Source organism: Antechinus flavipes, chromosome 1 (assembly GCF_016432865.1).
Source record: "Antechinus flavipes isolate AdamAnt ecotype Samford, QLD, Australia chromosome 1, AdamAnt_v2, whole genome shotgun sequence".
NCBI classification, from domain to species: Eukaryota; Metazoa; Chordata; class Mammalia; order Dasyuromorphia; family Dasyuridae; genus Antechinus; species Antechinus flavipes.
The window spans coordinates 314907718-314921524 of record NC_067398.1 but is presented as its reverse complement, the minus strand read 5'-3'; the positions used below and the strand labels follow the sequence as shown (position 1 = coordinate 314921524).

Here is a 13807-nt window from a genome sequence, read left to right as displayed (position 1 = left end):
ACATACAAGAGGAAAGCCTCTTTTTGGATTTGAAATATGGCCATCATCTGGAAATTACAACATAGTATTTTGGAGGGAATACTGTTTTTAACATTTATTTTTGAAGTTGAGAGTTGATGTCTAAAATGCAAGTCTGAAAAATGTCAGCCCTCCTGTCCTCGGAGATAGCCATCATGCTACATCCAAAGCCTCCAAAATGGTTAAGAGGAATGGGATCATTATTAAAAGATTGCCAATCAATCATCATGCATTTATTAAGCACCTACTATGTACAAGGCACTGGTATTGGTTTTGGAATAGACGAAAATAAAACACTTCCTGTTTTCAAAGAGCTTTATTTTCTGAGGGATAGGGGGTGGAGACTGCATATACAATATAAATATGCAAAGAACAAATTTCATTCCCCCCTCCCAAAATAGTACTGGAGGGATATTTCCCAAATAGAAACTGGAGGAAATCAGATATAGAAGATGTAATTTGAGCTGAGCTTTGAAGAAAAGTAGGGATTCCATTAGAGGTAGAAGTAAGAGAGAAGGAGCTAAATATTGTGTGTACAGAACCTTTGTCCCCACAAATCTTCAACCTCTGTGAACAGTTTTCTCTATTCCAGTCCCATTAGGATATGTTCAAGAAAATGTTTGCTTACCTGAGGATCATGTGTTTTGAAACAGAGTAATACTGAAAATTATTCTTTTAGTGGAATGGTATGGAGACATTAAATAAGGTACAGTGCAATAGAAACCCATCACTGACAGGGGCCTGGAATCAGTCCAGTCTAGCCCAGACATTGTTAGCTGAACAAGTCATTTAATATCTATCTGCTTTGATTTTTTCATCTGTAAAATGAGGATATTTGTACCTACTTTTCAGAATTGCTCTGGATCCCAATGAGGTGACATTTTCAAAGTGCTTTGCTAATTCTAAAGTATTATATAAGTACTATTATTATTGTTATTATTATTATTACCACTAATAAACATGACCCTTTATCTGAAAAAACCCATAGACAGTTAACATTTGTATTCCATTGATACTTGATTAATATTTCAAAATAAATGCTTTAGATGCCAAGTAAGAAATTGAACTAGTATTGTGTGTAAAATGTTTATATGTAAAAAATAATTTAAAATGTATGTATATATGTATATTGTATATATGTGTGGGTATATTTATGTGTATTACTCTGTGTATGTGTGTGTGTGTGTGTATGTATGTATATATATATATATATATATATAAATATATATATTTGGAGAGAGAGAGATTATAATATATATAGTTTTTTCCCTGAGGTACCAGCATTGTAGTATTAACTGTTTACTTTAATAAACATATATAAATATAAATAAAAATATAATAATAAGTAAAAAGATTTTACTTATTTCACTCCAATATTTAACTATGCCATTACCTATACACAGTATGTATGGAAAGGCAGTATGGCAAGAATGGTAGAAAGATCCTTGAGGCAGCTGGGTGGTGCTTTTCATAAAGTGCTGGACTTGTAGTTAGGAAGATCTTAGTTTGAATTCTACCTAAGACATTTATTATCTGTGTGACTCTGGGCAAATCACTTAACCTCTCGATGTTTATTTCCATAAAATGTTAATGATAATAATAGCACCTGCCTCCTAGGGTGGTTGTTAGACTCAAATGAGAAAATATATATAGCAAGAACCATCCAAAAATTAAAGTACTACATGAGTGTCAGCTGTTGGGTCAGCAGAACTGGATTTGAGGCTGGACTGACACATACTTTCTGAATGACCTTAAGGAAATCATTTAACCCCTCTGACCCTCAGCTTTCTCTCCTATAAAGTTAATGAGAAAAGCTGCCCTGTGAAAACAATAGATACATGCAGTACTATTCTTATTAACTCCTGGTATGACTAGAATATAATGAGACTGATTTTGTGTGTGTGTTAAGGAGATCAGTCTTATAATTTTATAGTGTATTACTGTGATGTTTCAAAGCAAGAAATTGGATGAATCTACTGCCCTGGGAATAGGAGAAGTTATGACAAATCTGCTTAATGGAAAACAGCCCCAAATTCAGCAGGTGAATGAGAGAGGAAGCAAGCTGGCTATGGAGACTGTGTCAGGTTCTGTATTGATTGCTATGGGCATGATCTCAACTGCAGAGTGTGAGTCCAAATAGAAATGTCACTGGTTTTGCACATATACAGCAGGTTTTATGTAATCAGCCATGGACTCAGCTGAGGACTCATTTCCCAGCTGTGGCACCAATTGGCTTTGTGTTCACTTCCCTGTGTCCCATGTTACTCAGTTTCAAAATATGAAACACATGGGTAATCATTTTATGGATTATGTGTGTATTTGTACAATATGTATACAAAAATATGTGATATACACACATGCATATATATACATGTACATATACATATGTGTGTAAGACTAGTGAAACCATTTCCATCATCATATGTAAGTTTGTTATTCTTCAATAAATCAAAAAAAAAATTGGTAAATCCCAACTGTGTGTTCTAATAGGCACTTTACTAAGCACTGGAGTACGTAGATAGATGTGCAGCAGACCCTGCCCTTGAGGAACTTATCACTGATGCCAGGAAACAACAGATACCTATGGAGGTATCTGTAAATTAGATATTGTCTTTAGGGAAGACTGAGCATCTGAGAAGAAGGCTTCTGTAGAAAGTGGTGTATGAAATGAGTCTCAAAAGAAACTTGAAATCTGAGAGATGGAGGGAAGGAGGACATGCATATCAGACATGGGGTGGGGTACAGTCAGCAGAGATGAAAGAAATCTCATGTATGAAAAATGCAAATATTTCATACTTATTTTCAAATGCTAGAGGATTGTTTACTAGACTATTTTTGTCTAATATGATTTTTTTAAAAAGATAAATATATCGAGACTCAAGCAATGGAAGCAAATTCTGCATTCATTTTTGTCAAGTTATATGTTCTTGGATATATTTCGTAAATGTTCAGTGCCTCAGTTTCTCCATCTAAAAGATGGATAAAATAATGACTTGCTCCCCTTTCATGGATGGAAATTAGCATGGATGCTAATTAGCATAAATAACAAAATCATAGATATAAAGATGAGAAGTACCTTTGAGGTCAGTTAGCCAAATTCTCATTTTAGACATAAAGAAGTTGTAACTCAGAAATAGCAAATGATATCCAAATTCAAATAGATAATTAGGAACAGAGAGAAGTTGTAAATTCTGGTCCTCTGATTTTTCAATTCAGTATTCTTTTTACTGGATTAGGTGTGTGCAAAAAACTCTTTAAACTCCTTTGAAGAAAGTCATTAAAGTATTCTAATATTCCACAGAATAATACAATCCTACCCATGAACATTAATATCAATAGACATGATATGAACATTTGATAAAGAAAAGGGGACTGAAACTTGCAGCATGTTAGTTAACCATAGCCTGTTTTATTTATCTGACATTTCCCCTCATTATTAATACCTTATGAAATCTCCCAAAGGAAGGCAAAGTGATCCAGGCCAATAATCCACAAAGCTGATAATCAGTACAAGAATAATGGAAAGTTGACTGCAGCAAATAGCATTTCCAAGTATAGTGGTCTTCACTCCATTATCTAAACAAAAGTGAAGCAATAAGGAGTGTTTAATGATTCTGGTGAGAGCATTGATCTCTCTTTGCTTCAATAAACTTCAATTGGAATCATTACTTTCATCACTGAAGGACTCCAGGCATCAGTTGAGTTACAAAAAACCCAATTTGCAAACATCCCCAAAACATTGTTGGTTGGTTATCCCTTCTGTATTAGTCCATCACTTTCTTCCCCTACTTGTAAATGCTTTCTATTCTCTTACTTTTGTTTATGGGATAAAATGTTATAGAAAATGTCAGGAAGACACATTAAATTGCAGTATGTATTATGTGCTATCAACTTATGTTAAAGATAACTGGAGAAAGATTCAAATCTGATTAAAAACTAGGGTTTGGAATTATCTATAGTTTCTCATTGTCCGTCCTAGCCCATTTCAGTTTTCCTAAATGATAGAGAATTAACTAATTTTAGTAGATAATAGTTAATGATTATTTTATATTTTTGATATGAGGTCTCAAAAAGCCATAAAAAAAGAAATCTTGAACCATTTGGAAGAAATTTTAAGAGAAACTCAAACTAAGCTTAGGGCATTCTGGTGAATCCATATAGTCATAAGCCAACAATTAAATTAATTCTGTTTAATAGCAATCAGAATCCACTACTTTGAATTTCATGATAATTTAAATAGGGGCTGGGCAGAGGTGAATTTTACATTCATACCATCTGTGAAAATGACTTTCTGAATTAATTATGTAAATTGTACTTACCTTTCTGCAAAACATCCTTGTAAGTTAAGCAATGCAAACAATAAAAGATGAAGATCTCAAGATTCAATGTGTCCATGGTCACATGCCCAGAAGAGTCAAGCAAAATACCTGCATTTGAATTCTACTACAGACACTTAGGAGTTTTCTAGATTGGGACAAATTGTTTAACCTTTCTGAGCCTTAATTTTCTGAATAATAATAGAAATTACTGCATAGGGAGGTTATGATACCCAAATGGATAATGAATGAGAACTATTGCAACTTTCAAATCATTAGGTAAATGTCAGTTGTTATTAAAATGGCAGTCAGGACAAAAATCTGGGTCTCTTGATTCAATATACAGGGTTTTTGCCACCATGTTATACTATTCCATGCTATGCTATGCTATGCTCCACTTTCCTATATTATACCATACCATGCTATACTATACTGTACAAGATGGTAGTAAGATTTTAGAATTATGTATAAATTAAGGATCAAACTTCTTAACCTCCTTATGATCATTCATTAAGTTATTTATTTTTTTAGATGATACATCTGTCCCCTACTTGCCAAAATGTCCTTATTAACCTCTGTTCTGAATATGTGTGGCGAAAAGAACAAAGCTACATTTAAAAGATTATTTTTATTTTGTTAAATATTTCCTAATTATATGTAAAACATTTTGACAATAGTTTTTTTTTAATTTTGAATCTCAAATTCTTCCCTTCTCTCCTGTCCCTCCCTCCTCTTCAAAATGCAATTCAGTTATTCATGTGTGGTTATACATAACATATATCCATGTTAGTCACATTGCAAAAGAAAACATAAACAAAATAAAAACATATACAAATATATATTTTTAAAGTATACTTCAATCTGCATTCATCAGTTCTCTGATGCATTTTTCATCAGGGGTCTGTTGAAATTGTCTTGGATCAGTGTCTTAATCAGAGTAGCTAAGTCTTTCACAGTTGATCAATTTTACTATGTTCAATTGCTACTGTATTCAATGTTCTGGTTCTGCTTACTTCACTTTGAGGAAGTTCATATAAATGTTCCAGGTTTTTCTGAAACCATCCCACTCACCATTTCTTGTAGAAACTTGTTTAGTTATTTCCCATTTTATGGATATCCCCTTGGTTTTCAATTCTTTGCCACCACAGAAAGAGCTGTTATAAATATTTTTGTACAAGTAGATTTTTTTTTCCCTTTTCTTTGATTATTTGGGATACAGACCCATGTAGTTCTTCTGGGTCACATAGAATACCATAGTTCCAAATTTTCCTTCAAAATGTTTGAACTATTTGGTAACTCCAACAGTGCATTAGTGTCCCAATTTTTCCATATTACCTCCAGCTTTTTTTTCATTTTCCTTTTTTTGTCATGTTAGTCAATCTGATAAGGGTGAGGCAGTATTTCAGAGTTGTTTTAATTACCATTTCTCTAATCAGTAGTGATTTAGAGCATTTTTTCATATGATTATTGATAGCTTTGATTTCTTCTTTTGAAAACTGCCTATTTATATATTGTGATCATTTTTCAACTTGAGAATGGCTCCTATTTTTATAAATTTGGCTCAGTTCCCTGTCTATTCAAGAAATGAGGTTTTTATCAGAGAAACTTGCAGCAAATCCCCCCTCCCAATGCCCTAGTTCCTGTTGATGTTTACCCCCTAATTTTGGCTGCATTAGTTCATTTGTGCAAAACCTGTTTAATTTCCTGTAATGAAAATTATATATATTTTTTACTTCTTGTAATTCACTCTGTCTCTCTCTTTAGTCATAAATTCTTCCCTTATCCATCAATCTGATAGATACATTTTTCTGTGCTCCCCTAATTTATTTATTTTGTCACCTTTTTTGTCTAAGACAATTGTCTTTGTCTTTGTCCCAGCAACTTTTGTCAAATGTTGAGTTCTTACCCCTCAAGCTTGGATCTTTGAGTCTTTAAAGACTAGCTGTATATTATGTAGTTAATCTATTATACTGAATTACCACTCCATTTCTTAGCCATTACCAAATTCTTTTGATGATTATTACCACTTTGTTATATAGTTTGAAATCTGTAATTGCTAGACTAATTTTTTTCCTAGTTGTATAAAATAATTCCTTAATAGTTTGATTGGTTGGAAGGCACTGAATAAGTAAATTAACATAAGTAAGTTGTCATTTTTATTATATCGATTCAACCTACCCATAAACAAGTTATATTTTTCCAATTGTTAAATTTAGAAGTTACTTGTCAATTAGAGATTGGCTGAACAAGTTGTGGTATGTGATTTTAATGGGATACTATTGTATCATAAGAAATGATGAGTAGGATGATTTCAGAAAAACCTGGAAAGACTTACATGAACTGATGCAGAGTGAAGTAAGTAGAACCAGGAGAACAGCAATATTAAATGAACAACTGTCAGTGACTTAGCTATTCTTAGGAATACAGTGATCCAAAACAGTCCCAAAAGTCTCATGATGAAAAATGCTATCCATCTCCAAAGAAAGAACTGGTAGAATCTAAATGGAAATCCAAGTACATAATATTTTTATTTCTTAAAAAGAGTGTTCTTTTACATAATGACCAATATGAAAATATCATTTACATGATTACCCATGTATAATCTGTATCAGATTGCTTGCTCATCTCAGGAAAGGGAAGGGGAAGCAGGAAGAAAGAGAATTTGAAACTCAAAATTAAAAAAAAAAAACTGTTAAAATGTCTTAATGTATAATTAGAGAAAGATAAAATAGCATTTTTAAATGATAAAAATATTTTCCAGTTACTATATCTGTCTTTATTTGTATGAAAAGTATTTTGTAATTGTATTTATCTAGTTTCCATAGATTTGTCTTGACAGGTAGTTTTGTGTTATCTACAGTTAATTTAAATGGAATTTCTCTTTCTATTTTTTCTGCTGGGTTTTATAGGAAGTATATAGAAATGCTAATGAATTATGTGGGTTTATTTTATATCTTGAAACTTAGCTGAACTTAATTGTTCAGCGAGTTTTCTTTTTAGCTAATTCCCCAGCATTTTCTCATAGTTCTACCATATCATCTGAAAAAGATGATAGTTTTGTTTCCTTCTTGCCTATGTTTATTGCTCCAATTTTTTTCATGTCTTATTGCTATAGCTAGCATTTCTTGTACAATATTCAATAATAGTGATGATAATAAATATCTTTGCTTTATCCCTGTTCTTATTGGGAAGACTTCAAGTTTATTCCTGTTACAGATATATACTGCTATTTTAGATAAATACTATTTATTATTTTAAGAAAGTCTCCACCAATTCCTATGCTTTCTAGTGTTTTTAGTGGAAATGGATGTTTATTTTGTTAAAGACTTTTTTTATGCATCTATTGATATATTCATATGATTTTTTTGTTAATATGGTCAGTTATGCTGATAATTTTCCTAATACACATCCCACTGACCAAAATATAGGATCTTTGTAAAATATTTCTGTAATCTCCTTGCTAGTGTTTATTTAAAATTTGATTTCTTTCTCTGTTTCTGCTCTTATTGGTTTAAGTATCAAAACCATATTTGTGTCATAAAAGGAGTTTAGTAGGATTTCGTTTTTACGTATTTTTTCAGATAGTTTATATTGCATTGGGATCAATTGTTCCTTAAATATTTTGTAGAATTCACTTATAAATGCATCTGCTCTTAGGATTATTTTTTTTTCTCTGAGGCAATTGGGGTTAAGTGAGCTAGGAAGTGTTAAGTGTCTGAGGTCAAATTAGAACTCAGGTCCTTCTGACTTCAGGGCTGGTTCTCTATTCTCTGTGCCAGCCCCTGGGATGATTTTTTTTCTTTTAGGAAACTTACTGTTTGCTTGTTCAGGTTTTTTTCCCTTCTGATAGGCTTATTTAAATACTCTATTTTCTCTTCTGTTAATCTGGGCAGTTTATCTTTTTGTAACTATATTTGTGACTATTTATCTATATTATTTATATTATCACTATACTGGCATATAGTTGGACAAAAATAATTCCTAATAATCACTTTAATTGCATCTTCATTAATAGCATATTTTATTCTTCTCATTTTTGATACTTGGAGATCCCTTACTAATTTACTTTTATGATCTATATCCTCCTTAGTTAACCTTTCCTTTAAAAATTTGGATGCTATGTCATTTGGTACATATTTCATATTGATATTACTTCATTGTCTATGGTTCCTTTTATCAAGATGTAGTTTTTCTGCTTATCCCATTTGATCAGGTCTGTTGTTGCTTTTGCTTTGTCTGAGATCATGATTGCTACTCCTACCTTTTTTACGTTAGCTGAAAAATAATAGATTCTTCTCCAGCCCTTTATTTTAACTTTGTATATGTCTTTCTGTTTTAAGTGTATTTCTTGTATACAACATTGTTGGATTCTGCTTTCTCATTCATTCTGCGATCCACTTCTGTTTTATGGGATAATTCATTATACTCACATTGTAATTTGTAACTGTGCATTTTCTTCCATTCTATCTATTTTCTTTTGCTTATCCCCCATTCTCATATTCATTCTTTCTCTCTCTCTCTCTCTCTCTCTCTCTCTCTCTCTCTCTCTCTCTCTCTTCTCTCTTCTCTCCTTTCTTTCTCTCTCTTTCTCTCTCTCTCTCTCTGTCTTTCTCTCTGTCTCTCTTTCTCCTCCCCCTTCCTGCAACCAGTCCCTTCTCTGAAGTTGATTTCCTTCTAGTCATTTTCATATTTTATCATATACCTCCCCTTTCTCTTACTCCCTTCCCTTTTTATTTCTCTTGAATAAGATAGATTTCTATTCTCAATTTAATATGTATGTTTTTCTTATTTGAAAAGAAATTAGATTGAATGATGCTCAAGTACTGTCTCCTTCATTTATTTTTGCCTCTATTGTAAAAGCTCGTTCTTGCATGATTCTTTTATGTGATAATTCCTTCATTCTTCCCCTGCATTCCCCCTTCTCCCAGAGCATCCCTCTCTAACAAACACCTATCCATTTCTTTACATCATTCTAACATAATCAGTTGAATCACAAGTCTTTTTTCTACGTGGAATCCTTCTAACTGCCCTAATAATGATAAAGTTCTTGGAAGATACCATGTATCATATTCCCACAAAGAAAGGTAAACAATTTAACCTTATTATATCCTTTATTATTTCTTTTTCGTGTTTATCTTTTTATACTTCTCTTGAATCTTGTATTTGCAAATCAAATTTTCCATTCTGATTTGATCTTTTCAATAGGAATACATGAAAGTCCTCTAGTTCATTAAATATCTATTTTTCCCTTAAAGGATTATACTCAGTTTGGTTGGGTAGATTATTCTTAGATTGTAATTTCAGATTTTTTGCTTTCTGGAATATCATATTCCAGTTTTTGCACTCCTTTAATATGGAAATTGCTGTATCCTGTGTTAACCTGACTGTTTTTCTCTTTGATCTGCAATCTATTATTTGGCTATAATTTTCTTGGGAATTTTCATTTTGGGATCTCTTTATAGTGGTGATCAGTGAATTCTTTCATTTTTTATTCTACCTTCTGTTCCAGGATATTGGCACAGATTTCTTTGATAATTTCTTGAAATATGATGTCTAGGTGCTTTCTTTGAACATGACTTTCAGATAATTCAATAATCCTTAAATTATCTCTCCTTGATCTATTTTTTAAGTCAGTTGTTTTTTCAAGGAAATATTTCACTTTTTTTCATTTGTTTGACTTTTTCTTTTGTTGTTTTTTGATGTCTCATGGAATCAGTAGTTTCCACTTGTCCAATTCTAATTTTAAAGGAAATATTTTCTTCAATGAGCTTTTCCTATTTTTCCACTTAGCCATTTCTGCTTTTTAAGGAATTTCTTTTATTAGTGAATTGTTGTACCTCTTTTTTTTTTCTTTTTGGTGAATTCTAGTCTTCAAGGTACTATTTTCTTCAGTGTTTTTGTGCCTCTTTTACCAAGTAATTAATTGTCTTTTCATAATTTTCTTCCTTTATTTTCATTTCTTTACCTAATTTTTCTTCTATCATGCTTATTTGATTTTGAAAATCCTTTTTAACTCTTCCAGGAATTTTTGTTGGGCTTGTACCATTTCACATTTGTTTGTAACTGTTTTGATGTTGTTATCCTTTATTGAATTTGTGTCTTGATCTTTTCTGTTCCTATAGTAGTTTTTAGGGCCAGCTTCTTTTTGTTTTTGTTGTTTGATCAATTTTCTACATTATTTCTTGATTTCAAATTTTATGTTAAAGTTGTTGTCTGTTTCTGGCTTAGGGAGATAATTCAGGTTTGTTTGCACTGCTGTTTTCAAAACTAGTTCTGGTATCCATAGGCATACTCTGGAATCTTTTTCTGTCAGATCCCGTTACCATTTTTGGATTGAGAGCTTTTAAAGCTGCTCCTGCTTCTGTCTCCACCACCTTAGTTCCACCATTAGTCCTTTGTCCATGTGGGCTCCAGGTTAGCTTCTTCCCCCATATCACAGATCTCTCTTTCTGACCTCCTGTCAGATTGAATTGGATTGGATTGGAAGAATGTCTCATTGTGACCTTTGTTGTCTTTACCAATCCAGAATTTGACTTGGAGAATTTATTTTTTAAAATATTTGGAGGAGGAATGTTGGGAGTGCTCAGCTGAGTATATATTCTATTCTTTAGTCTGCCCCTAAAAGTTGCATTTATTTTTAGCAATATTTCAATATTCCCCTAAGTTTTCATACCTTTGGATGTACCTTTGCATATATTATTTTTGTTACTAGAACACATCTCCCATTTTCGGCCTGTTGAAATTCTGCCCTTCTTCAAAGTCCAGTTTAAATATATCCCTTTCAATGAAAACTTCCAAGAATCCCCCAGTTGAAAGTGGATCTTCCTTTAACTGATCTAAGGACAGCTTTTACTCACTATGCTTATGTACTTACAACAATCTAATTTGCATTATATTTATCTTTGCAGAATTTTGATAATAAGCTCTTTGAGGGCATAGGCAATGCTTCATCATTTTTATTTGTGCAGTGCCTAACATAACAAAAAAGTCCATTAAGATAAATATACATAAAGATGTATACTTAAGATGTATAATACAGCTTGAATTTTCAAATATGTACATCTGTAACACAGTCTACCTCCTTTCTGATGTAATGTAGAAGGCATGCTTCTTTGAAGCACTGATCAGATAATTTAGATAGATCCTTGACTAGGAATAAGCAGAAGGGCTCATTGGCTTATTTAGAATCTCTTTGAAAATGGTGAATACTTAGAGGTTCAGTTTTAGAGGCTTTTTCCTTTCATAATCTCAAAGCAGTGAGAGTGACCCTAACACAGGTGTTTGTGCACAGAGTTCATTATTTCATGTTATGTAGATGAGAAACCCAACATCTCTAATTTGGGGGATGCAATTTGCCTTGAATAACAAGTTAGCCTTTCTCTTAAAGCTCACTTTCTAATAGCCTCCCTTGGTAAATACAGCAATAAACAGCTAAACCATGGTATTCATTACAGGCTCAAGTCCCTAATTAATTTATTTTATGTTAATTAAGTTCATAATTATATAGTAAAACATTTACTTTCTCCCACAAGAAATTGACTGAATCTTCTGAAGGGGCTTTGTGACTGTAATTTAGATGCAATTAGCCTGTTAAATTTAGTTAGTGTTCAGTTCATTTAGCTACTGCTGTAAGACACAACAAGAGACAACTCAGAGTCTGGATGCACTTGAGATAAAGGTACTTTATTATTTGTACTTTCAGATCTTCCATCACCCTTGGGTGGTGAGGGAGCAGTGGAGTCATATATAATTGAAAGCAAAAGTTGGTTAGATAGTACTTGCAAAAGCATCACAGTCAGCTTAATTTTGCTTAAGCTGGATAGTTTCCAGAGCAAGAGAATCAGAAGGGTCAAGGCCTTTTATGTTATGCCATATGAAGAGAGATTGAAGGAATTTGGAATGTTTGCTCTGGAGAAGGGAAGACTGGCACATGTAGTGGTGGTGGTGGTATGCGGTATAATGAAGGATAATAGCAGTCTTCAGCCATTTGAAGACTATCACTTGAAAATGAATTAACCTTATTTCACTTGACCTCTGAGGGCAGAAACAAAAGCAATGAGTGAAAGTTTCATGAAGACAGATTTAGGCTTACTATAAAGAAGCAATTAGAGCTTTCTAAAAGCTAAATGGACTATCTCAGGTGGTTGTAAACTCTCCTTCACTGGAATCTTTGTATAAGATTTATGTATTGAGCATATTGCCAAAGTGTTTTTTATTTAGATACAGGTTATACCCAGTGGCTTCTGAGCTTTCTTCCAAATGGATATTCTTTGATTCTGGGATGTTTTGTGTCTTGGAAAGGAGCAAGATTAGTATGAGGAGAGATGATTTAAGGTACATACTACAAGTAGTTCTGGAATTGGATTGGAGAGGAGAATTTGTCTACCTACAGTTTTCTCTCTCACATTTAAGAGTTAAGGAAGAAACTCTTTGGATCTAAATGTGCAGATGTATTTAAAATATTTACCTTGCAAGCTGGGGGCATGGGGTGTGGGATTTTAGCTTTGATGCAATAAGAAAGGAATTCTGGAAAGTAAATATAGTATAGTTATTCTTATAAGTAGCACAGTATTAGCCTATCAGTGACTTAATGTTTTGCTTAATAAGTGATTCATCTATCTATAAAATCCCTTTAGAGCTCCAAACATTTGTATAACTCCTTGCTTTTTAAAAGATACATGAGAATTTATCAGTTGCACTAAAATATTTTTTTTTTATTTTTGGACCAGAGCTATGATTTCATTGGCATGGAGAATTCTTGGTGAAGAAACTCCATTTACAGAAACATATCTGCAACTTTTAGCCTTGGAGAATGCACTGAGTACTGAGAAGTTAAGAACTTTGTCTAGAGGCACACAACTAGTTTGATGTCAGAGGCAGAGCTTTTGTCTTCCTTGCAAGTTCTCTATCCACTATTCTATACTGCCTCTTCACTAAATACCATACCCTTTTGCCCTAAAATGCTAGGATGAATTGATTATATATTATTATACGATTATGTACATAGGGATTTTCAAGGAACTTTTAACACTCCATCATCTAGTTAAGTGATTTCTTTTATGGCAATGTAAGTGTGTATACTCAGACATCAAGCTTAACAAGCAAGAGATCTAACCACAAAGCCTTTCTGTGGCTCCCTATCTCCATCTATAATATGAGAATATTAGTCCCCTTCCTATCTCCTTGAGTATTATGCAAATGACTGAGACTGCCTGAAGGAGGCTTTGACTCTTATTAGAGATGTAGCCATACTGGTTGATGTGCCTCACTTATATAGTTACCATGTTTCTGAAAAGTTAATCAGGGATTTTTCTTTCATTAAAAAGTCCCATATATTGTGTGGTCAATTATAACTTAATTCTCGTTACTTGATCCTTGTTTCTCACCAATCATTAATCACCAGTAATTTTTAATATTAGCTTTAATTTTAGTTTGAAATGCCCCCTTTCCCTCTCAATACTCATATGCATGCC

The 13807-nt window shown here is 32.8% G+C and overlaps 1 protein-coding gene across 5 annotated transcripts in view; it reads left to right on the top strand.

The window, feature by feature from the left end:
• NTRK2 (neurotrophic receptor tyrosine kinase 2) overlaps nucleotides 1–13807 on the top strand; it is a 414741-nt gene that overhangs the window by 154256 nt on the left and 246678 nt on the right. The gene's annotated exons all lie outside the window — the stretch shown is intronic.